Raw genomic sequence first — 26263 nt, forward strand, 5'->3', positions numbered from 1 at the left:
TTGCTATGCTGAGAATTTTCAAAATCTTTAAGTTCTGCTTCTCTTTTGATTAACAATTCCATTCTTACATTTTACTATAAGCATCGGGAGAAACCAGGCTGCTTCTTCAACATTCTGCTTAGAAATTTCTCCAGCCAAATATCCAATTTCATCATTCACAAGTTCTACCTTCCACAAAACACTAGGACACAAACACGGTTCAGTCAAGTATTTTGCCATTTTATATCAAGGATCTCCTTTCCTACAGTTTCGAGTAACATGTTCATCATTTCCATCTAAGACCTCATCAGAATGGCCTTTACCATTCACATTTCTACCAACATTCTGTTCAGGATTACTTAGGTGGTCTAAAGAGATTGTGGTCTCTTAATAGCTTCCCTCTTTTCCTTCTGAGCTCCCACCAGAATTGCCCTTAACGGTCCATTGATAACAACGTAGGCTTTTTCTTGAATGCACCTCCAAATTCTTCCAGCTTCTACTAATTACTCAGTTCTAAAGCTGCTTCCACATTTTGGAGGATTTGTTACAATAGTACCTCACTCTCAATACCAATTTCTGTCTTCATCCATTTGGCCACTATAACAAAATACCATAGACTGGGTGGCAATAGAAATTTATTTCTCAGCTCTGGAGAGTGGGAAGTCCAAGATCAAGGCACCAGTAGGTTGAGTGTCCGGTGAGGACCTGCTTCCTGGTTCATAGATGGTTTTCTTTTTGCTATAATATAATCTCCTATGGCAAAAAGGGTAAGGGAGTTCTCTGCAGTCTCTTATGAGGCCCCATGACCTCATCACCTTCCAAACACCATCACTATGGATAATTATTTTGCCAGAAGAAAACTAATAGAAGGAAATGAAGGAGGAAGACATGGGACCACAGGGAATGTAGCCTGACAGCAGAGCGATTGGGTGATGGAGTCCAATTCCCAGGAAAGCTGTGGGAAATTTCATCAGCGGGGAACTTAAGATGAGTTTGAGCAAAACAATAAAATATCTGCTGTGAGAGTAGTTCTGCATCTGCATGAAAAGGACAGGATGGTCAATGGATCCTTTCCACTACTAATGTATTTGACTTCACATTAAATCAAAAATCAAAATAACACCTGCTTTGGTGGTGGCATTTTTCATATCTTCCAGCAGGTAGAGTGTTCTTGGACACATATTCCCCTTTTCCCAATCCCCATAAATGTTGTTTCAATTTTTATCACCCTCTTAAAGTCTTAAGCACCCCCTATATTATCTTCTTACCTCTACAATTGACCTTGCCATCTGTTTCAGGGAAAATAACAATTATTATAACAATTATCTCTCCTATTTCTCTGTCTCTGTCTTTCACACACACACACAGACGAAGTATAAGGGAGGAAAACTTTTCCCTTCTCCCTTTCTAAGTTCTTTGGCTGGTCTAATAACTAAATCAACATAAGACAGACTAAGAGGAGAGAAACAAATTGAGTTTCATATGTATGGAAGCTCATAAAAAATATGATACTCAAAGAAGTAACCAAAGCAGGTAGCTATTATACCTTTTGGATAAAGAAACAACAAATTTGTGAGGAATTGACAAGACAAAGAAGTCTGGGCTTGGGGTAGTAAATTAATACAAAAGTAACAGTGTGTGCTTAGACAGCCTTCTCAGTCCTGAATTCCCTATCTCTTGATAAGGATGTCTCTTCACCACCTGGTACAGAGGTGGAGGGGGGAGCGCATAACTTTCACAAAGGAGTTTTATTTCCTACTTTTGTCAGGACAAGGGAGGGTCCAAAATAATCAATATGCTAAATAATTCTAAATAATATGCCCCAGTGGCATATTTTGGAGTGGCCTGCCCTGAGCCCCATAAGTAGACCCTGTTGGTTACTTACCCAATCACCAGCCTCCACCGTTTCCATGCTTATAGAACCCATGTTTTTTTTCAGGTATTGGGCAGTCCTGCACCTACGGAGGGGTGCACATTCTACAACCTCAATAAGTAATTCATAATTAGAATATGCCATGGTCATTCAAATTCTTCTTGGCAACAATAGGTTTAGTAATGGGCATGCGTCAAAATTTTCACCAAAAGCCATTACTATAAGTCTGTTAGGAAGCTTCTTGTAATGTTTTTCTCACTCTTCAAAGAAGGACCGCTCTCCTTCACATTAAACTTTTTGTATTGTGGTCACCAAAATCTAACAGACAAAACCATTGTCCTTTTTTCATTTCTTATTCAAGTTCACATCTTTATGACTTAGACTCTCTTGTCCACTTCCCCCACTTTGACTATTGTTTGTTATTTATTATCTTGTTTTATCCTGGTTCTGTATCTCAGAATCTTTCATGATGCCCTCCTCCTGTTTATATGTCATATTTGCCAGATTCCATTCTTTCTCATCATTCCCTTTTTTACACAATTTTCTAAGGAGATCATCTACACGTCCCTGGCTTAAATGGTGATTACATTATCATCCATTCTTTATTGAGTTTTGGATTCATATTTCCTGCTTTTTTACTAGACATTTCCATCTGGAGTTCCTGGAAGTAACCCATTCAGTCTGTCTAAAATAGGTATATTCTCTCTGTCCAAATTTGATCTTCTTATTGATACCACTAGGATAATTTCACAACATTCATAAACCAGAAACTGTGCATTTATTTTAGATTTTCCCTGTCTCTCAAATCACCACTTCTAATCAGTTAACTAACTCCATGAACTCTAGTCCCAATTGTTTATTTCATCTCTCTTTATTTTTTTTGTTCACACTACTCTACTTCAGTTGAGACTTATTTTCAACATTAAAAAGTGTACCCTATGCCTGTCTGGCTCAGTCAGTAGAGCATGCGAGTCTTGATCTCAGGGTTGTGAGCCCCATGTTCGGTGTAGAGATTACTTAAAAATAAAATATTCAAAAAAAGAAGCGTGCCCTAAAGTGATAGAGTCAAATGATGATGTTGTTGAGACACAATCTCATGGGAAGTCTAATAGAATCATATAGTACATGACATTATCATGGTCATGGTAAAATCCTGAATGACTACTTTTTACCCTAAGATCCAGAAAACCTCAATATGGTAAAGCAGGATCTTTTATTTTTTTTTTTTTTTTTTTTTTTTTTTTTTTTTTTTTTTTTTTTTTAAAGATTTTATTTATTCATTTATTTGAGAGAGTGAGAGAGAGAGAGAGCACATGAGAGGGGGGAAGGTCAGAGGGAGAAGCAGACTCCCTGCCGAGCAGGGAGCCCGATGTGGGACTCGATCCCGGGACTCCAGGATCATGACCTGAGCCGAAGGCAGTCGCTTAACCAACTGAGCCACCCAGGCGCCCATCAGGATCTTTTATTTGATAGCCATTTCTTCACACAACATTCTGGAATAATCATAGTCACAATTTTCACTATTTCATTCCTCCATTAATCAAGATCAGGAGGCATATGTTAACCAGCAGCTGTTTTCTGTGAATAAAGCAATAAAGCACTTTTATTCATACAACAGTACCCTCTCTTCCTGCTGGTGTACCTTTTCTACATCACAGGCCATAAAATAATCTTTAACAAAATAAAAATATATTCTCTTGTGTAAACAGAAGAAAAGATCATTGAGCACATTTTCCTCTTATATGTCATACACATATGCCAAGACATAATTCCTGTTCTGAGTATCAGTGGCATCCTCCAACAATAAATTGTACAGGCCCAGAAGAGTAACCCATTTCATACAGAATGTTCAGGCAACATTTAAATCAAAACTCACACAGTGAGAAGGAGAAAAGAATTCTAAGTAGAATGAACAAGAAGAGTAAAGGCCCTGAAGTAAGGGTGATCTTGTTCAAAAATGGGAAGTTCAGTTGCAACCACATAGTATATCTTGGAGAGGAGGGTAGAATAAAAGTTAGAGGAATAAGACAGACTGTCTCCATTAGGGTCTTTTGGCAAAAGTAAAAATATAGTATTTCAATGTAAGTGTATAGCCTGGGTGTAGTATGGTTCAATTTTCATTTTAAAAGATTATTTTAGCTGCTTTGAATTAGGAAATAATAACTTAGAAGACAGATTATGAGTGCTCAGCTTAACGTCAAAGCAGTAGAGGTGGTGAGAAGTGTTTGGATTTAGGATGGAGATAGATAGATAAATGTATATATGTATATATATAATATTTTAAGTTAGGGATACATTTGATAAATTGTGTAGAGTTTAGGTAGGAAAGGAGCTAAACCTGGAATATTTCCTAGTTTTTCATCTCATATCTCCAACTGTACTTGAATCTCTCATACAAACCTCAATGTTTAAACACTAATTCTTTATCTTCTTTCCTAAACCAACTCTTCTTCCTGCATTTTCATTCTTAGGAATTAGCTTCTCTATGGAACCATTTAGTCATGCCAGAAAGTTAAAATCTGTCCATGATATGTCTATTATCCCTGCCATGTCTGTTGCCATTAACCCCCAAATCTAATCTATTACCAAGGCTTGTCAATCCAACTTCCAAAACATCTTGAACCTGTCTATTCCTCATTATTTCTACCAAAAGCATCCTAGTCTAAACCAGAGCTCTCTCCTGAAAATATACAAAAATTAAGTAATTTACCTACATCTGCTCTTCATCTGCATATATTCATCCATTGTACCCAGAATGATCTTGTTAAAAAATAAAACTAATGTAAAACATCTTTTAAAACCCCTCAGTGACATCCATTTGTCCTTGGGATGAGGTCCAAAATCTTTTAAGTGTTGTACAATGTCCTTTAGGATCTAGCTCCTATCTCTCCTCCCCCACCTCATGTAACTCTCCTTCCCAGTCCCAATGTTTCAGGCACACAGGCCATAATTCAGGGGCTCAAAAGCCCCATATTCCTCCCTGCCTCAGGGCATTTGCACATACTGCTCCATCTGCCTGCCCTAACACTTCACTACTCACATTCTCCCTTAAGGTCCTAGGATAAATGCTATTTCTGCAGGGGAAGAAACTGTTCTCATATGTTCTCATAGCACTCTGTACTCTTATTACACTATTAAAAATGGTAATTACCTTTGTGAATATCTGTTGGATACCAGTGTGTCTCCCAATACACTGTAAGTCCTATGCAGAAAGGAAATTTATTTGTTTCTCTATTCAGTCATTCCCCCTCCTTCTCTAATAATCCTTTCTATCGCATATATGACAATACTTTTAAGTAAAACGAAAGTCTTTGAATATTTTTAACAAGGAAATAACATGATCCAATGTGTATAACAAAAACACAATTCTCGGGTAAGCTAGAGGAAATGAGGAAATTGGAGATAATTAAGGAAATAGAGAAGAAGAAGTGGAAAATGGATACAGAAAAAGTAAAAGAAAGTATAGGTAGCAGTGGGAAGGGATGGTTATGCAAGAATTTTCATGATAAGCTTATTTTCCCACTAAAATTTGTCCATGAAGGGAAGTTGAGAAATGAGAAAGTAGGTCAAAGGGGTGGGATATCAAGGAAAGTTATAAAGATGAAATATGTCAGATCATGTTTTTATATTTATATAATCCTCAGGGAAGGAAAGTTTGATGAAGTAGGAGTCAAAGAGGATAACTTAAAAAGCAAGTTCCTTAAGCAAGTGAGACAGGATGGGACTCATAGTACAAGTGGAGGAGTCTTCAACAGAGTGGGTGGGGCAAACTTCTCTGTAACTGGAGGGAAGGACAAGGTAATTGCAAGTGAAAACTAAGTCTGTCCTAGACAAATGGAGACATTTGCATCTGATGGCTTCTATTTTTTCAATTAAATATAATGTGAAGTCACCACGTGAGAATGAGAAGGCATAGGTTATGGGAGCTTTGAGGAGAAAAGATATGAAATAGTTATTTCTAAGAGTAGTACAATAAACTTATTAGAAAAATGTATTTGGAATTCCAGGCAGTGTTGAGTGACTATTGAGGATTGTGGACATGAATTTAGACTGACACTTATCAGCAGATGATTTTCCTTTCCCCAGAAAGATTTTGCTGATCAGGTACAAGTACAGAGAGGAAGGTAGGTAAGTACATTTGGGGCTATAGGTTAGAAGGTAAATGTAATAGGGAGGGAAGATGACATAATTGAGGGTATTATCCACAGGTAGTCTTTATAATAATGGTAGTGGAAAGGAAATGAAAGCAGAACGATGGCAATAGGGTCAATGGATTGGAAGTTTGAATGAGATCAAAGGATTGTTGCAGGGAGAGAACTTAAACATGTGAGCTAGAAGGCTCTGAGGTGGTAGTGCCCATCTTGGATTCCATCATGCCCGTCTTGATTCAGAAATGTAGAGGTGGTTCAATCCCTCAGCATAACAAAATGCAAAGTATGACAAAGGAGTGGGTAGCTGAAATGCAGTGGATGGAAATGTGCAGAGGCAAGGGTGTTGAATAGATCATCCACTTCCATGTTGGAATTATGAGGCTGATGGCAAGAGTTGGAGATAGGAGAATGACTGAGTCAGGATCAAGAGTTTCAAGTGAATGAGGAAATGTCCTGAGTATGACAGCACAAGAGGAAAAAAAGGACGGAAATATAGCTATATGACATATACATCAAAGAGAGAAGCGGATTTATTTTGTTTGGTTTTATCCTGTTTTGCTGGAAAGTAAGAGAGTCTGAAATTAAAAAGCATCAAGTAAATAAAACAGACCTGGATTCTGCCTTTGTGGAGCTTACAGATTAGTTAGGAAGAAAGCTGTAAATCAAATAATTAAATAAATAAGTGTATCATTACGAACTCTGACAAATGCTGTGACAAGCAATGTGGGCCACTGTGAGAGCATGAAACACAGTGGCCCAATTGATCTGTAGGGTAAGCATAAGCCTAGAAGACTGAATCTTTAAGCAGAGATCAGAAGAATGAGTAGGAGCTGATGAGACAGGATGGTTGAGAGGAAAGGTAACAACACAAAGTTGGAGGGTTTTAAGGTAGGTATGAGAGGAAAACAAAAGATCAGAAGAATAAAGGGAAATTTCAAGAGAGTCCAAAGTGACGGACAGAACCAAGGTGAGAGCTGAAATATCAAGAGAAAACAAATGGGTATGGGACATAGGGAGGCTGTCAGGTTTGAAGAGAGGGCATCTGGAGAGTAAGCAAGTGAGAGAGCTACTGAAGAGGTCATAATTAGAGAGTAGGAGAGCCTCCTTCAGAAGTATGGCAGTGAAAGATCTTCACAAAATCAAGATGTGTCCATTCAAGCAGGCTGTGTGAATGAAGTCATCAGACGGATGGAAGTTTACTAATGGTTTGGCTAAACTGTTAGAAACAAATATCATAATCCAAAAGCCAGAGTCCCCAATAAATTTGGATTAATGTAAATTACAGCAAAAAGAAGGCACTAAAAGAAGTATTTTGTAAAAGGGGGAAGGGATATGATCTAGACTAATTGTATAAATTGAATAAACTCTGAATCTTGGTTTCACCACATATAAAATGAGAATAATAACCCCTATCCTGAATAGCTATTATTTGGATAGCTAGAATGAGAAAATGTAGCAGAGTAGCCAGTAAATTGTAGAAAACAAAAGATAGTTATATAAATTGTCAAATTAATATTAATTATTAGCAAGAGTTGCCAGATACATGATTGTTTGAAAAACTGCTATCTTATACAGCAGTCTAATAAATATGGTGTTACTACATTTACGTATATATGAAGAAAGGGAGCAGTGTTAGGAAGGATGTGTAGCATGCAAATACTTAGTAGCTTTTAAGGACATGGTTAGTTACAGAAGCAGAGCTGATACTACAATGGGGCTGAGAGGAGGAGGGCTCTTGATTCCTTCTTTGACAGTGCCCCTCTGAAAGGCACAGTCCTAGGAGGCTCATCAACCAGGAAGTATCGTAATTTCCCAGTCAAGAACACTAAAGCACGAAGGGGCTTTACACGTCACAGAAGAACTCAACAGCAAAGTCAAGACCCGAGACCCAGGGTGGGTGACTCCCACTTTATTGCTATGTCTACTGGACCATCCTGTCTGTCTTAGAATTGCTTAATCCTTGGATATGGGTTCTCTGTTCATCCTTATCTATGTAATTCAAATGGACATTCCTGGGTCCCGAGAACTAATAAACATACCATGCATACCATGATGTTCTTTCTTATAAAACCCACCATGTTGTCCGTTGAACAAAGGGGTGGCTAGACTATGACTTGAGAGACAGGGAGCACTCCAGAGGGATTACTGATGTGCTGAGTCTTCACATATTCCTCAGTCCTGGCTCTCCCTCCTATGGCTCGTGGAGCCCATAGTCACTTCTGGATGAAATAGCCATGGTCACAAAACCTTACCCCTTACCTGGACTCCTAAAAGCCTAAACTGGATGGGGTAGCCATAATTCACAGGGTCACTGTGAGAGGGGACAGCTAGCTTGCAAGGTAGCACTCTGCCTTTTCTTTGGAAGCTCACTTAAGGCTGAGAGTAGTGGCGCTCCAAAGGCAGTACGCGCTCCTCCTGTCTGTAATATCCTTAGCTATTATCACAATGAGTATAGCACTTTAGGGGGTAACCCACTGATATAGTGGAGCTTGACTCTAAAATGTACAGTAATGAACTGCAGCAGCCGTAGTGCTCTAAATCAAAGATTCCTAGGGCCAGCGAGGGAATGGGAAGGATAGTACATCCTCTCTGTAAGTAGATTCTTTGCCAGGCCGTCTGCCTGCTACCTTAAAAGTAAAATCCGATTATACCTGTGAAACCCCACAGTGAGGGGCAGAGTCAGACAACCATCACAAAGCAACCTGGGCAAATTCCTGGGATGCCAGGCCACTAGGCAGAGCTTTCAAGGGACAACAATTATCCCATCTGCTGAAGCTCTTAAAAAGTGCTAAAAAAGAAAGTGCAGGTCATGGCATAAGCCCTTGGCAGGCGCTATTGCTCTTTTGGGCAATCCCTGAGGGCCAATCAGAACAACAAAGCCATGCACCTTGCAGAAATTCCCACCCTTTATTCCAGCTAAAGAAATACATAGAATGGATGACAAAAGCAGTTTTGGGTACACCCAAGCAGAAGATTTTAGCAAACTGTTATGGGTTCTACTAAGTTTATAAGACAATCCCTATGAAGTAATGAATGGGAAGCTTTGGAGCCAGCAGAAAGTAGAGAAAGTAAAATCTATTATACACACTCTGGGAGCCCTGACTATATTAATGCAAATTCATTTTAGAGGTTGCTAAATTATTTACATAGTTGTGGAATTTGTAAACTTCCTTATCCTCCCAAAAGCGTTTCTGCATTAGGATTCCCTGAAAACCAGAGGGGTAGCAAGTGAAGAGAATTTGATCGGAGCTCCGGTGCATTAACTGGCTACCAGTTGTTCAGCCATAAATCGACAAGGAACAAAGGCATGTACTGATGAGGTAACGCCAAAAACCCAAAGGATTATAAGCCTCATCCTACCTCTTGTGTGCCCGCTCTTTGAAATGTTCAGTAGTTCAGAGCGCAGGAAGGAGGCCAGGCATCCAGGACTAAGCTGGAGACCTCAGACCCCTGCCTTCTGAACAGAGAACAGATAACTTCTCCAAGCAGGACTCTTCCCTGCATAGCAAGAGCCACGAAATTGCTATTCCACAGACACATGTTTGTCAGCTCTCAACTCTCTGACCTCAAGGTTAGGGACAAGAGCTGGAGGAACTGTCTATTCTTCTCTTCCTTCACCAGACTCCCCTGGCAAGATTATTATTCTCCCCTCCTTGCCTTCTTTCTCATTGTTAAAGCTGATATGTTAATAACCTGTCAACATGTCTCCATTAACATTTAGAATAAAAAGCAAGTTATTATGAAGCTTTGCCCTTTTCCTAAAATTTCCAAAAATTCACACAGAAAAAATAAACACTTAGGCCTAAATAGTTCAGATGATAAAGCAATTGTCCTCTTCTCAATGAACTGCTGATCCACAGATGTTCTCTCCTTCTTCCCCAGTGCCCTCCTTGATCCAGAGAGGTTGTCCAAATTTCTAGTGATTGAACATTTCCAGTTATGTTATCAAGTCATGACATGGATTACCTAGATTTCATGAGAAAGCATCAACCCCGTCCTCTTTCTGGACTATTTCCTGACTCAAATCTCTCCCTAGCACTTACAATATCCTTTGTACCAAATTCTCTTGGAACAAGTATTCTTCCTGAATAATAGCCAGGACCTTATTAATTCTTTGAGTCGTGTTCCAGGATATTTTGTTATTTAAATTATATCACAGTATAGCTTTGCTTAGGTATGTGAGTTTGTTTGGAGAGTATCAAAGAGTTAACCTCATTTTCCATTCCTTGTTTAATAAAGCTATGGTGACATGCTCCTACCAAGCTTAGACTTTTAAATTTCTTATGTTTTGCATTCACTGCATGTTGACTACAATGTAACAGTGTCTTTTTTTTTTCTTTTTTGGATTACAGTAAGATAACTTTGGAAAGTTTATATTCTGTTCTTTCATTTGTATTGAAATTGAGTACTTCTCAAGATGACTAAAATGAGAAAGGTTAATTTTCTTCATGGGCAATGGACTGAAAAACAGCATTCTTATAAACTGTTATCTTGGATATAGACTACCAAGAGTTTTAGAAATAATCAGCCTTTACCGCTTAAAAAGTGGGTCATCATTCTTTCTCTTATTTCAAACAGAGCACACACTATCCCTGGAAGTGTTTTTTGGTAATGCATGCCTGCCTTAGGCACCATCATCAGAGATGCAGGGCCTGCCCTCTGTGAGCTTATGAGGGGTTAAAGAAAATGGGCACACAAATGACAAAGCACAAATTCCAAAATTTAGTTAGCATCATTCTGCGAATTCAGTGGTACAACTTGGAGATCAGTGGCTTAACCAAATGCAGAGCCCAGGTGTCCTTGAGTTCGGTTAATATTGTCAAGGTATTAAGTAAAACTCGCACGAAAATGAAGGCCTTAATATTTGTAAAAATTAAATTATAAATTTTTGAATAGGTACTACATTCATATGGTTAAAAAATTAAAATAACAAGATATAAATCAAGAACTCTGATTCTGATTCACTCCTTTCCCTCTCCTACTCCCTATTGGTGAGTACTTCAGATAGTTTCTCGAATACCTTCCCAGTATTTTCTTATGCAAAAACAAACAAATATGAATCTTTTAACTTTTCTTACACAAAAAATACCTTATTGTGGACAATTTTTTGCACTTAATGCTTTTTCCACTGATAATATATCCTGGAGAAGTTTCATACCAGGATATAGAGAAATGTTTCATTCTTTTTATAGCTACATATTATTCCATTGGTGGTTCATTCATTGTGTGGAAATGTAATTCTAACTCTTGTTAGCTAAGGCCTTTACAGCAAAGTCACTGCTTTCTAGGTATACAAACTAAAAGAGTGATTGTGAAAAACTGATTATTTAAGGCACAGGAAACTTTTCCTTTTAACTGGGCTCACTCAAAGGTCAGCTTCAGCAAGATAATCTAGCCATCTCAACAAGGTGACAGATGCCGGGCCCTTTGGCTGTGTTTATAAGGAGACTACATTTTCTTTTATCTGGTTTAATCTTGGTATGTTTGGTACACACACACACACACACACACACGGACACGACGCATGTACTTTGCCGAGACCTTAACTCACACATATTAAGGGGACAGGGTGATGGGTGACCGGTGATGTAGGTAGTGACAGTCCCTGGGAAGAATCAAGGATACCGCAGTTCTTTATTTCTCCCCAAAGCAGCTGCGTGTTGAAGTTATCAGACCGTATCAGGCTTAAGGGACATTAAATGTCAGGAGAGCAGACCTGCTATAGAAAGCTGCTGGGAGCCGCAGGAACCTTTAGTCTCAAATGTGCTCCTGTATAATAATAGGCAGCGGCATCAATCTCAGAAATGCTGCTACAAATGTCAAAGAAAACCTTCCCCGTATATAGATTAAAGTTGCAGATAAAAACAGAGGACCAAATCAAAGCCCTAGTGTTCCCTTTTTGAAACCACCCTGCCAAAAATGCAATTTCTGAGTTATCAAAAAATAGGATCTCTCAAACAGCATTCATAAAGTTTCACATTTTGGTGTTATCACAGAGGCTTATATTGAGAAAATGCTATTTCTTCCTTCCCTCCCCCTTCAAGGTTGAAGCAGCGTCCTATCTTCTAACAAACAACGTTCACTTCAGAACAGCAAGCTTGGAGGCAAACAGCACTGTGTTCTGCAGAGCCAGGGAGCCACGCGCCGAAGCCCACTTGCCATCTCCTAGGAAACCCCCCCTTTGCAGCAATAGGATCTGGGAAATAAACTTTTTAAAGTGACCTTGTGAAACCAACATCAATGACCCCTGAATAAAATTTCATCTGGTGGAGCAATTTAGACACCATAAATACAATGGAGTGCCGTTTGAGAAATCTGGGCGTAAAAATATAAACAGAGTTTGGATTTATAAGGCCTCTTTTGGATGTGACAATTCAGACGTTAAGCATTAAGAGTCTGATCTATCAAGTAGAGAGGTTGGGAGAACTAGGTTTGTTTCTAGAAGGGAGAGGCGATATGACAAGTAGAAACTTTCATCAGCCTTGGTGAAGGTACATAGATGCATACACACATGCGCACCCATGAACAAACACACTCACATATCTGCGTGCAAATGCCTAATTGAAGAAGCTATTGCTCCAGAAGGATACCTGCTGAGATTAATTGAGCAATTCGCTACAGATTTCAGAGCAGAGAAGGTCTCAGAAACAGAATCGTGACCATATTCCTTTTACCTACTTACATATTAAAAACGGCCCTAATGCATTGCCCTAACAGTGTTCAGCATAATGTCATTTTCCCTGTTCCCCTCAAGAATGTCTTGCTCATTGACATTCCTATTTGGGGGTCAGTGGAACCTAGTTATGGAAACCCTAGTTTGGAAAGGGCTCCAGACATTTTTCTTTTAAAGGCAAAAGATTTACGCCATCTGAAGAGAAACCAGAGTATCTATACATCTTATTTTTTTTTTTTATAATCTGTGTGTTTATTGTAGAAATAATTACACAAGATCTTAAAAACAGCAAAACTTTTATGTTTAGGGATTTGCATTTGATTTTCTTGTCACCCTGAGCGAGGCTACTGTTTTCCCACGCACTTCTGGGAACCCCTTACGAGTTCAAGTGACTCAGTTTCCCCCTCTGAACAAAGCATATGGAAGAAGGTTTTTTTGAACACAAAGTTTCTGGATATCATGGAGATCTGAATGGTTTCAAAGGTTTGCTGTTTATCTCTGATAAATGGCCAATAAGTTATACTGCTTGTGAATTATACCTTTGCTATAGACTATGCTCGAAGCCACCTGCAATTTGGATGGTTGTTACGGCTGTTAGGGTGGCGATGTTATTATGGCCATTGTTACTTCAGACATCAGATTTTTTTTTAAAGATTTTATTTATTTATTCATGAGAGAGAGAGAGAGAGAGAGGTAGAGGCAGAGGGAGAAGCAGACTGCCCGCAGAACAGGGAGCCCAATGCGGGGCTCGATCCCAGGACCCTTGGACTATGACCTGAGCCAAAGGCAGACGCGTAACCAACTGAGCCACCAGGGTGCCCTCAGATATCAAATCTTAGAACAAAATATTCTCACTAGTTTTTTCCCAAATATTAGGTTATTAAAGTTATTAATACTTGACCTACTGTATTAAGAGGAAAGGCGATCTTAAGATATTATATTTAACATATACAATGCTTAGGGAAAAAAAAAAAAAAAACTGTTCTTTTCAAAAATCAGTAGCATTGAAAAAGTACCTTGCTGGATTTACTGCCTTTTCCTCCTGGTCTATACCGTGTCACTTGGTAGTTCAGCTCTCTACATCTACTATCACTTTGAATATCAACTAGTTCTGTTATATTGCCCCTAAAATTTCATTTCCATTGCCAAGGTTTCCAAGTGTGCCAAATTTACATCAGCTTATAGTTGAAAACAAAAACTTGGAAAAGAGAGGTTAGGGCTATAGCTTCTTCTTAATTAGCTATCCTTCCAACTTTTCCTCCTGTATATAAGAGAAAAAAAGATAAAGAAAGGACACTGGCATTGCTCCTTTCATCAGAGAGCAAACCATTTGTTTTACTCCTCTTACATGTGATGTTCCATTTCCAGAACACTTTATTCATTCCATCTGTTTTTCCCTCACTAGAATCTAAGCTCCATGAGGGCCGACAGATTCACGTGGATCGCTTCCCCCCCCACCACCCCCACCCCCCGGCCAGTGATGTGTATCATAAACAATTAGAGTAATGCCTGGTACATACAGGTACTCAGTATTAATAACTTCTTCCTTTATAAGTGTTAGTGAGTCTTCTCATGTAAGCTAGATTTTTAAAACGTAGTGTCAAATCCTTTATGCATTCATTTCTGCATACATAAATATGTACTGATACATACAGAATCTGATACATAGCAGGTGAAGGGGAACAGAATTTTCTACCCCAAAATACGTCTCTTTGGCATAAAGATGATTTTACGCTGGTTATTTTTTGAAAGAAACAGCAGACACAGGAGAAGCTCTGAAAACCAAGTAGAAGTTACCCTTTTGTAAGAGACTTTTAGGTTTATAAGGGCAATCTCCCTTTGTAAGGGTATCTCTCTCTCAAGAGGGGGAGGACTCTTGTCTCTAGAAACTCCTTAGTGAAGTCAAGGACTTAAATCTACATAACAACCTTACCCTTATTTACTGTGCTTTTCCCAATAACCTCTCATAACTGGCCTCTCCCCTCCACCAACATTTTTTATCCATAGCTGAGGATGGTATTTAAGGTGGTGGGTTGGGCCATTTTGGGGAGTTACTCAGTTTTCCTGGGTCTCTCCCACGTATACAGGAGACACACACATTATTAGATTAACAAGGGGAGAAAAAAAAAACAACAGAAATTTGTCTTTTTATTACAGGAGGGTCCCAGTCAATAACCTAGAAGGGTAAAGGGAAAATTATTTTCCCACATCTACACAAGGATAATGTTAGGACATAGGCCCCAGTAATAGTAGTTGAATGTTCATGGAATTTCCATTCTGGTGGACCAGCAGGTAATGAATAAGCAAGCAAACAGATATAAAATAAAAATTGCAGAGTAGGACTGGCATTATAAGAAAATAAATGGGTGCTTTGATAGAGAATAATAGAAGAACCTACTCTCAGACTTTTAACAAACCTTTTTTTTTCTTTCCCCTTTCTTCTTGAGCCTGGGATATTAAATAAAATTTCTCCCATTTTACTGAATCTTCTAAATAAGAGAGAATATTGTAAACAAAATTGCAGACTGGTTTCTTCACTATGGCACAGAATTTGTGAATCACAAAAACATTTTAAATGCGAAGGACTTTAGCTCAGTCATACACTTCAGGCTTAAGAAAAAAAGACATGTCTTAAAAATAATTGTATCCATGTATACAATATATTGATTCTCTTATTAGTTATAACAATGGTGTATATAGAATGAAAGATGGCAAATTCAAGAAGTCATTCAAATTGGTGTTTTTCTTCTTATTGTTCAGATTCACAAAGTCATATTAACGTACCACACTCCCTTCCTTCCTCTACAATGTGACTTTTATTACCTTGTAGTAGGTAACTTTTTGATACGGGCTCTTTCCCCAAAGCATAATACCCATGATATCCATCTAATTTGTTACATGTTTCAATATTGTGTTCCTTTTCAGTGCTGAGTAGTGATCTAGGACATGGATGTACCATAGAGTTTGTTTAACCCTTCACTCACTGAAGGACAATAAGGTTGTTTCCAGTTTGGGATCAGTACAAATACAGTTACTATCAACATTCAAGTACAGATTTTTGTCTGGATATAATTTTTCATCTCTCTGGGATAAATGCCCAAGGGTGTTTAGTTTTTAAAGAAACTACCAAGCTATTTTCCAGAGAGGCTATCCCATTTTATGTTACCACTGGCAAGATACGAAAGATCCAGTTTCTCTTCATCCCTTGTCAGCATTTGGATTGTCCTGACCTAATTTTAGCCGTCCTAATAGCCACACAGTGAGATCCCATGGTGGTTTTCACTTGCATTTCCCTAAGGACTAATGATCCTGAATATATTTTCATGTGCTTATTTGTTATCCATTGGTCTTTGATAATGTGTACTTTCCTGGTATTTCTCATTTTCTAGTTCTGTTGTTTACCATCGAGTTTTGTCATTCTTTATGTATTGTAGACATGATTTCTTTGTCAGATGTTTCCTCCAAGTGTGTGCTTTGTCTTTCTCTTAAGGTGTTTTAGAGAACAAAAATCTGATTTTGATGAAGTCCAATTTATTGATTTTTTTTTTTTTTTTTTTGGTTTAGGAGAATGCTGTTAATGTCCTAAGAACTTTTCACCTAGTCTTAGATTCTGCAGATATGGTCCTGTTTTCTTCTAAAAGTTTTATAGTTGCATATTTTATATTTAAATATATGTTTAATTTTTAGTTTAATTTTGAGGTGTGTGAAGTTTAGGTCAAGATTTTTATTATTCGTATTGCTCCCCCCCCACCCTGCCCCCAGCAATAGACATTCAAATGCTCCAGTACCATTTGTTGAAGACAATTTTTCTTCCATTTAATTGCTTTTGTAACTTTGTAAAAAAACAAAGAACAAAAAACAACAAAAAAAACAGTTGGCCTATACTTTTGTGGGTTTATTTTTGGGTTCTCTATTCTATTCCTTTGATTGGTTCGTCTGCCGCTCAACCAATTCTATAGTATTTTTTTTTAAGGTTTACATTTTTTAATTTTTATTTTTGACAAACAAAATTGCATATATTTAAAATATAACTTGGTAATTTCATATACATATACGTTGTGAAGGGATTACCACAAGCATGTTCTCACTAAAACACACACACACACACCTTTAAGATCTACTTAACAAATTTCCATATAGTATATACAACACAGTATTATTAACTAGAGTTATCATGCTGTAAAACAATAGATTTTCAGAACTTGTCTTGATTAGTTTCCTGTAGTGGACAGAGCAATTTCTCCCACTGTTTTTCCAAAATTGTTTTAACTATGATAACTCCTTTTGCCTTTCCAAGTAAATTTTAGAATAAGCTTGTCAGTATCTACAAAAATCCACCGGGATTTTAATAAAAATTGCATGAAGCTTAAAGATCAGTTCTTTAAGGAGAGAATTGACATACTCACTTTGTTGATTCTTCTAATCCACAACCACTGTATGTTTCTCCATTTATTTAGATCTTTAAAAAATTTCTTCCATAAACATTTTATAGTTTCCAACATATAATTCCTGTACATGGTTTATCATATTTACATCAAATATTTCATCATTTAATTGTAAATGGTATTTTAATTTCACTTTTCATGTGCTTATTGCTAATATATAGAAATACAATTGATTTTTTTTGTATTGATCTTGTACCCTGGTACTTGCTGAACTCACTTAGTTCTCAGAGGTTTGGGGGACTAAGTTTCTCACAATTTTCTACATAGATTGTCATGTCATCTGCACATAGAAATAGCTTAGTTTCTTACTTTCCAATTTGTAGGTCTTATTTCGTTTTCTTGCTTTATCGTGCTAGCTAGAATATCCAGTACTATGTTGAATCGGAGTAGTAGGGGTAGAAATCCTGCCTTGTTCCAGATTTTAGGGGTGTAGCATTCAGCTTTTCAACATTCGGCATGTTAGCTGCTGGTGATTTAAAGATGCTTTTCATCAAATTTAGCAGATTCTTTTCTAGCCCTAGTTTGCTGAGAGATTCTATCAACAATGAATGTTGAATTTTATCACAAGTTTTTCTTGTATTGATAGGATCATTTGACTCTTCTTTAGCCTATTGATGTGATGGATTACAGTGACTAATTTTTTTAATATTGAACTAGCTTTGCATTTGGTTGTGGTATATAATTTTTTACATATTGCTGGGTTTGGTTTGCTAATATCTTGTTGAGTATTTTTGAGCTATGTTCATTAGAGAACTTCACCTGTAGTGTTTTGGTTGTTTTTTTATTTTGTTGTTGTTGTTCACTGTTTTGTCCAGTTTTTGATATTTTTACTGAATGATGGATTCAGGATTTAGTGATCTAATCCACTAACTCAGGAAATAAAAAGCTAAGCCCTGGCACTCTGCCACCAACTACCCCATCCCGGAGAATCCCAAGGGGGCTGGACAAGTCAAAAGCATAGCTCCTGGCTGGGTTTGCAAACACTGTTGCCAAACTCAGATAAATTGGAGTTCTTCTAGAGTTTTAAGCCTATGAACTTAGTTTCTTTAATAATTATAGCACTATTCGGATGATTTTATATTGGGTGAATTTTTTTTCTTTGTACTTTCTCTTTTTTAGTTGTTTAGGTAGAAGGATTCATTTGATACCAGTTATTCCTCCATTGTTCTAAACAGAGATCTTTTTCATTTATTATTAAGATAGTGCAAGTCACATTTTTAAAAATCGTCTGGAAAGAAGGCAGAAAGTCTCTGCATCACTAAGACCTCAAGAAATAAACTAGATAAAATACTGAAGGGGGAGAAACCTCTCTTGACAACACAAAAATTGTTAACAAAAGGCTTGAAACTGATAAAATGAATTTTGCTAAGCACTGTGAAGATCCAGGTGAAAAATAAACTCAATTATGATACTGCAATAATTACAATAAAATATATCCACAGATCTCTTAAAGACCAATTGCTGTTTTCTGGGCAGTTCCTTTAAATATACATTAGATCTGACGCTAAGCAATACCCACGTACAGCTCACATTTATTTTGGAAGGCCTGAGCAGGGAAAAGATGGGTGCCCTGGACCAGTACAAAAATAGGTCTTACCTCATTTATGAAAATCTTACAGACTCCAAAGTGAAACTGTTTGATTACAACTATTCTTACCTTAAAAAAAAAAAAATTCTTGAAAAGTATAGAAGTGGTTTTAACTTTAAAAGCATCTGGCTCTGCTATGACTGCTGATTTGCTAAAATCCTGCTAATGGTAGATTGCTTAGGCAGGACTCAGATTTACATAAACATTTAAAAATAATCAAAGATCAGAGTCAGCTCAAATACCAAACTCAAGCAAATGTCAATTTCCCTCTTCTTTGCTTCAACTGAAAATCAAAAAGGCTAATTTTACTAGTATCAAAAACATTTCCCCTTCTTAATAACCCCATATGACCAAGGCCAAATCAAATGTGATATTTGCTTTTACATCAAAAACAAAGTAAACTTTTATAAATCAGATTTTATGCAGTCTATAATGTAAAGAACCAATGAGAAAGATTTATCTCAAAATCTATAAATTGAACACAAACTCACAGAATAAATTAAATCAAGTATGAAAGAAAATCAACATCTAGGTTTAGGGAACAATAAATATGTAAAAAGATTGAAAAATAATATAGCAAGGCAATCAAAACCTCAAGCCAAAGGAGTGGCAAGGGATAGGTCCTACAGATAGAAAAAAATGAAATAAATGAGAAAGAATGGTGTTAAGAGAATTTCTACATCGCTATCAGAAATGAGTACGACGTACCTCGTGGCCCTGCAGCAAGGATAGCTTCTGAGCACTGATCTTATTTCCATCTCTGTAGGGCAGTGGCCCTCACTTGTCTTCAGAACATAAAGCTTGCTGGGAAATTAATTTTATAACTACTTATTTCAAAACCATGTTTTGTAAAAACACTAATATCGAAGAAACTCAAGGTTATCCGAAAGGGAAGTGACAGCTACTGGTAACTGAAGATCTGAATCATCATGCTATTGTTCAGAAAGACTAAACCAAAGTGGCTAACCCATTATAATCTATAAAGCAATTGTCGCCATACCCTGAGAACTTGTGCCTCTATGGTAGTAAACATTTAGTGGATATGTGTTTATGGTGGCAATACAGAGAACGCTGGTGGGATAGAAGACAAAAGAAAAGTGTGGGTTTGTTTTATTTTTTAAGATTTTATTTATTTGACAGAGAGAGAGCTCAACAGGGGGAACAGCAGAGGGAGAGGGAAGAGCAGACTCCCCCCTGAGCAGGGAGCCCAATGTGGGGCTCAGTGCCAGGACCCTGGGATCACGACCTGTACCGAAGGCTGACACTCAACCAACTGAACCACCCAGGTGCCCCAAAAAGTGTGTTTCTTAGTAATTTTATGGTGTCATTTTATTTAAGAAAGGGGTGAGAAGGAAAAAAGAAAAGGGAAGAGAGAACAAGGGGAAAAAACTGAGTTCTTTGGACACTGCCTTCCTGGACTCCAATTTCCTGCGGCAACTGGTATCTGTGAGACTGGTATGGCATTCATTCTAAGATATCATTAGCTCAGTAGGAATGACAACACCATTTCTTAAGCACCGACCACAGGCAAGATGCGTCTAAACATTCTAAAAACATGATCACATCTAATTCTCAAAACAACTCTGCAAGATATGGTCTTTACAGATGATCAAACTGAAGCCTTGAGGCAGTTAAGTAGACTACCAAAGGTGACACAGCTAGTAAGTAGCAGAGTATAATACAAAAGTCCTTACTTTTGGGGCAACTGGGTGACTCAGTTGGTTACACGTGGGACTCTTGATTTTGGCTCAGGTCATGATCTCAGGGTTGTGAGATCGAGCCCTGTAATACCCATGCTGGGTATGGAGCCTGCTTTGGACTTCCTCTCTCTCCCTCTGCCCCTAGCCCCTGCACACATGCGCGCTCTTAAAAAAAAAAAAAAAAAAAAAAGAAGTCTTTATTTTCACCACTGTGTTAGACTAGCTTGACATTTTTACATAATTTTTCATAAGTCTTTTTTTTTAACCCATGTAGATTGTAAGCTCTTTCAAAACACTGTTTGGGCATTAGTTTTATTTCCTCATTTATTAAAAAGGTTTTACTTAAGTGCAATCTCCCAAGATTCTTTCAAGTTCTACTACTGTCTAGGTTTCTACTTTGTAAAAACCTCAGCCTTAGAAGAGCTTCCATCAACATGATAGGTGCTCAATAAAATATTCAAAAATAACTTGTTTAATTAATGGATAAACCCCCCATTTAAGGAAAAGGATGTCATAACATCAATAACCACTGAAGTTTCTATTTTGCTTGAGGAACTCAAAATACTTAAAGTGAGAAGATGAATTCAGTTGTTTTTATGCTTCATTAAAGAATGAATTTGCAGAGCGTTTTATGAGATGCCTATTCCAATTCTTTTTAAATTATAGCACTTCTTAGTTTGTATATATCACTTTCCTTTTCATAGTCTAACTTACTCGGTCCAACCCCACTTAACATTCCTTTTCCTACCTAACATTTTGCAAAAGGCAATGATTCTCAGTCATTAATATATCTCAAATTATGCTCATTCTGTCATCATTATTTTGAATCACAAGACTTTTACACAATGAGCTATCATTCCAAAATGATCCCAAGTAACAAAAAAATTCCAATCCATTCTGTTGTGCCAATATATTACATTTCAACATGTTTTATCAAATATTTTATAAAGCACACAATATTTTTCTGAAAACACTTAGGCATGTGTCAGTGCTTGCATCATTTTATCCAATACTCTTGATAATCCAGTAATGAGAATTCCCCCAAACAAAGCTGATTTGTTAGTCTCATAATCTATGTTTGACTGTAGGTAGAAAAAATAAGACAAATTTGCAGAAGTGTTTAAATGAGTTATTCAACATTCCAGACTACTTATTTAGGTTGAATAAGTATGTGGCAAATTAAAAACCACACAATTTTCTTTGTGCTATGAACAATCCAAGGATAGAGATGCGGGAATAGTTAGGTCAGAAAGAAAGAGATTCTGGATGGCAACAGGGACAGAGGGAGGGAGGGAGCGACCATAATACTCTCCCATAACAATGATTTAGAACTAAGTTCTTGGATAAATATTTTCACTGATAAACAGCTATATTTATAACCATTTATATGGATTAACATCTTCTTAGAGTATTCACTATAGTAGAGAAATAATCTCAGTAGAGGCATCCAGACAAGTATGGGTCCTGAAAATTTACAGAAGTTAAGTGAAGATCAAGCAGCTAATACTAACTCCCCAAAAGACTTACGGCTTTATCTTGGAATTTGTTCAGGCTTAAAGGAAATAAGAATAAGCTTATATTTATTATATATACTTATTTACATTTCTATGTATAGACACAGATACAAATATACATGTATTTTATCATTTTTGAGATAGCACCTACTTCCTTAAATTCAAGAAGATTTGGTTATAGCTACTGAAAGATTTTTTATGAAATATTTTTCACTAAACATTTAAATCTGGATTGTGTAGGTGGAGTTGAGACACTACCATCATCCCTGAAGAAGAGGAATATGATGCAGTAAAAAAAACCTGATCATTCCATAAGAGGTCACAAATACCACAAGCTTGTGAATAGAACATGCAGGACAAACAAGTAGAAATTTCAGGTTCTGAAGTGGAAAAAGAAAGTAGTAGAGCCTTGGGGGCCGATGATGTTTTAGGTCTGAAGAAACCAGTAAAGGACACTGGAAAAGAAGCCAACAAAACACACATACATGTGTGGGTTGAAGAAGACCGCTGCCTGGCCAAGATTGATGCTTTAAGCAAAAATACATCAATTACTCAGGATGCCTGGGTGGCTCAGTCGGTTAAGCGTCTGCCTTCAGCTGGGGTCATGATCCCAGGATCCTGGGATCGAGCCCCACATCGGGCTCCCTGCTCCGTGGAAAGCCTGCTTCTCCCTCTCTCACTCCCCTTGTGTTCCTTCTCTCGCTGTGTCTCTGTCAAATAAATAAATAAAATGTTTAAAAAAAATAAAAATAATACATCAGTTACCCAAGGATTAAATCAAACACACAGAGATTATATTTCTGTTTCAAAAAGAAGAATGTAAACCATGACCAAAGAGAAATAAAGTTGACCCTAGATCAGAAAGTCCAAAGATTCTCAGGGAGATGGTCCTCAGTAATCAACAACTACAATCCCTTCAAAAATGGAAGATATTTTATATTAAATCTTGCCTATACATCAAATTCTGGAACTTTCTTAATGCCTATAATAAAGGGGCACCAATGTAAGCACCTGTCTTTATGTCAGAGGCCATTTTAGATTAGTGAGGGGAAATTTGCCAGAAGTCTGAGAAAGGGACCACCCCCGCCTTGTGGACCTCTCTTCAGGTGGCAGCAGTTGCTGTAGTAATTCAAGAAGTCATATCCAACCCTGAAGGTCAGGGGTCCAAAGTCAGAGGCTTTAACTTCGCTAATTCACCACTCCCATTAATACCGAAAACTGTGCTACTTTGAGAAAACTTTATAATTAGAAGCATCTCTTTGTGGTCACAGTACCATGAGTATAAATAGGCTCATCATTTCATTTTTCAAGTTTGTTGCAGGTCTGAAATACACAATAAATGATCCATTAGAAAATACCTATTAGTTATGAAGTTATCCGAAAGCATCTGAATAATGCTAAAATTTTAGGTGTTATTTGAACATTTTCCCCTTGGGGAGATCTTGACATCTACTCTCACTTCTGTATAGGACCAATGCGCTGGCCCAGATTTCTTCCATGATGTTATCTCGGTAACGTGAAAGACTGCTATATTTCGGGAACTAAAGCATTTTAAGGAAAGTTTCTGGAGTTGGGCTATTCAAACCAAACAGCAAACGTTAACACTCAATTGTCTTAAGGTCTTAATTAACCTCACACTCCCATAGACTGCTGATACTTTCACACAAATGAAGTGTTAATTGGTATGAAGAAATTAGAAAAAAGCAAGCCAACAATCTAGTATCTCTTTCAGGATTTTCAACCAGGTCTGGAACCAATTCCTTGTTTTATTTATATTGAGCCCTTTCATTTCTTGAGACCTGAGCTCTGGGGAGCCCATTCCCTAAGCCATTTTCTTAGAAATATGCCTATATTCTGAAAGGAAATCTTCTAAGACAGCTAAGAAAATGAAAGAGAAAGCAAGAATCACAGAAAAGGCATGAAAGAATAAAAACAGAATCAGATAAACAAAACAGGTGAAGTCTAGAAAACAAGAAAGCTCAAGCTGAAAGAAAATCTCTGCCAATTCGAAATAAAACTCCCCAGGCTTATTCCAAGATTCAAACATAAGTACTACATCTGTGGCAAGGAGCAGAACATTATTAAAATTTTAATATTCTAACACAATTTCTCTCTTCTTCCAGAATACCTAATTCCCATTTCCCTTATTACCTGCATTTGAGAAATACATTAATTTTTTCTAAGTCAATTTACATTTTTATAAAATGGTATAAAATAGCTTTCCTTAAATATTTATTGGAAAAAAGTTTCAGAGAAGTAGAGTTTTTGAGACAGGAATTTGTTTTTATATTCAATCAAAAATTTCCTTTTCAAATGAATAGATAATCCAAGTTAGTTAGATTTGTCTATTGGCTATTAGAAGGGTGAAAAATGCTGAGAGACTGCTCATAGAAAGAGTATTTGGTATTGCCAATAAGCCCCAGGTCTTTATAATGTTTTAGTTTGATTTTTTTTTTTTGTAAAATTAGTATAATAATAGTACATTTCCAATTTCAAGTTTAAATGAGGTAATAATGCATGGTACCTGGGTAGGCAATAAATTCACAATAAATGCTAGATGTCAACATAAATATTACTATTATTTTTATTGTCAGTATTATGAATATGATTTAAAAGATTTTTTCTAGGGAAAGGGAGTAATGAGTATAGAATCACCCTTCTATTTTTCACCAGTTTACCATCAACTCTCTACTTCAGAGATTAGGGTGAAAAAGAAAATAACCTGATACGGGAAATAGAAAAATAAACTTGTCTATCAACTACTCTTACTAATTCACTAGTTACAAAATTAGTTACATTACATGGGTAGAGTAAAGCTGGTGAAATTCAGTAAGGCCATTTAAAAAACGAAAACAAACAAACAAAATCAAATCAGGGACACCTGGGTGGCTCAGTTAAGCGTCTGCCTTTGGCTCAAGTCATGATCCCAGGGTCCTGAGATCAAGTCCCTCATTGGGTTCTTGGGAGCCTGCTTCTCCCTCCACCTGCTGCTCCCCCTGCTCGCTCCCCCTGCTCACCCCCCCCTGCTCTTGTGTTCTCTCTCTGACAAAATCTTAAAAAAAAAAAATCAAATATATAATGGAATATTACTCAGCCATCAGAAAGAATGAATACCCATGATCTGCATCAACATGGATGGAACTGGAGGGGATATGCTAAGTAAAATAAGTCAAGCAGAGAAAGACAATTATCATATGGTTTCACTCATATGTGGAACACAAGGAATAGCATGGAGGAGCACAGGGGAAGGAAGGGAAAACTGAATGGGAAGAAATCAGAGAGGGAGACAAGCCATGAGAGACTCTGGACTCCAGGAAACAAACTGAGGGTTATAGAAGGGAGGGGGTGGGGGGATGGGTGATGGGTATTAAGGAAGGCACGTGTTGTGATGAGCACTGGGTGTTATACGCAGCTAATGAATCGAGCACTACATCAAAAACTAATGATGAACTATAAGCTGGCTAACTGAACATAATAAAATAAAAATATCAACATTTACATTCTTTTAAAAAACTGTGTCTCATGGGACAAACAGACATGTAACGATTGATTGTTCTCCAAGTTCAAAGAACTCAACACTTTAATAATATCAAGATTAAAGGAAAAACAAAATCTTCATCATGTTTTATTAGATCTAAGATATTCTCTACTAGAGATTTTTTACCTGGTCAAGTATGAACTACTACTTACTATATGGGTCTCCAAATGAATTGTTGCTTTGGTCTCATTTGCCCTTGAAATAGAGTGTATTTAATTTGGAAACTTATTTCCTTAGGGTTTCTGTCACAACTATTTTCCTTAAAACTCTCCAGAACTTCAAAAGGAAGTCTATTGAAATACAAAATAGGAAAATAAAATGCAGAGAGAAAGAATAACAAAGATAAAACACATTTGAGAATAAAGACAGAAAAATAAAATGTGATAAAAGAGTCAGGATGACAAAACAAAAGACCTGAGGTGGGGGGGGGTAGGAATTTGTTCTAGACTCAATACATATTGCATAGGCTGATGGTAAAATTCCAACCTCATCTGTAGGCATAGCACAGATATGGCAAAGGATATGGCAGATTTCTAATCAATGGAATTCTAACATGCTTTAAGCTTTATGCTCAAGTTAAGGTAATTTCAGATTCAAGAGATCTTTCCAACAAGGTCTCTTACCCAAAGCAAATTATCTGCTAAGAACTTTCCATTTTTGCAGCACTCTCTTTTAACAGCTTCTATAATTTCCTGAAAAATACATAAACAGAGAACTCAGCTGGATGAGAACAGCTGCATGAATTCAGCTCGTCTTGATTGATCTCCTATTCCCTCATTTTGCCCCCAAGTCAATTCTAAGT

This window comes from Halichoerus grypus, chromosome 8, assembly GCF_964656455.1.
Source record: "Halichoerus grypus chromosome 8, mHalGry1.hap1.1, whole genome shotgun sequence".
Taxonomy (NCBI): Eukaryota; Metazoa; Chordata; class Mammalia; order Carnivora; family Phocidae; genus Halichoerus; species Halichoerus grypus.